The following is a 1,280-nucleotide window of genomic DNA, read 5'->3' on the forward strand; positions in this document are numbered from 1 at the left end:
AAACTGATCATTTAATATGGGGAAGTGCCAGGGGAGAAAAAGCTAGAATATTGGTTAAGCTAGCAGACCGGCCACAATAGGGATCCAAAGGAGGGAAAATAGGGATCCAAAGGGGGGGCCATCTGCAAAAGAGCCATGTGCAACAATGGGCTAAAAAGACCCTAAGGTTCAACCCATTAAGACTTCCAAAATGTTAAGGTACCAAAATTCAAAGGTTGTGTCCAAAGGTCAACCCTAGGGGAAATTGGATGCTTTGTGTGTGACCAAAAAGTCTTTTCAAATCCCTACATAGGAGGGGGCGAGCCTTGGGAGTAGGGGATGAGAGAGAAAGTCACACACACACACACACAGGCTCCCTTTACACAAAAAGAATTAGGGACACATGTCAGCTCCCTAGCCCAGATGCCCACAAGGTGTGCCCAATTCCTATTGGATGGCCTTGGAGGTGGACCAATGAGAATTAGGCTAGAGTAAATCTAGTTTAATTAATTTAAAAACACTTAATAAAAGAACCAATGAGAATTAAGTCTCCTAGAAGACTATTGGACAGTCTCCCAAGGGGTCCAATGAGCATTCAACAGCCCAATGGCTTGCCTGATTCCTATTGGCGAGGAGGCAAAGGGGTCCAATGAGAGTTTAATTGAATTATTAATTAACCCAAAGCTCTCACAAAAGGGGAAAGTGGGACACATGTCAGAAGGCTATCACTTATGTTGCTTAATAGTCATTGGCTTGACTTGGGGAGGGCCAATGAGGGTTGAGCAAGAGCAAATAGCAAGAGGGCTCGCCCAAGAGAGAGAGGGGGCTGATTTTTGCAAGGCATTATCACACACACACTCACACAATCTCATGTGTGAAGAAAGAGAAGACTATCTCTTCCCAAGCTTTAATGGTGAGCTCATCACCTACTCCAAGCTTGTGAGATAGAAGCCTACATCGACACACTCTTGGCATGTGGATGCAAATCAATCCACGAGCCAAGCTTCAATGCATGCTCATCTCCTGTACCAAGCTAATTACTAAGCTAAGCTATGCTAATATGAGTGATTATGTGAGGAGATGTACATCTTTCTCGTAAGATACTCCTTCTTCCTCTCAATCTACTCTCATACCCTGCTAGCTCTCACCATCTTCGAAGGTGTGTGAGGTCTTGGGTCTGAGACCGGGGATAATTTAAGTTGTGTTTTTCTTAGTGCATGAAGCTTTCATCTTCGTTGCACTAGCTAGTCTTGAAGGAACACAAAGAATTGTATTGTACAATGTCTCTCTTGATGGAGAAA

This window comes from Adiantum capillus-veneris, chromosome 10 (genome assembly GCF_014529385.1).
Source record: "Adiantum capillus-veneris isolate H3 chromosome 10, ASM1452938v2, whole genome shotgun sequence".
NCBI classification, from domain to species: domain Eukaryota; kingdom Viridiplantae; phylum Streptophyta; class Polypodiopsida; order Polypodiales; family Pteridaceae; genus Adiantum; species Adiantum capillus-veneris.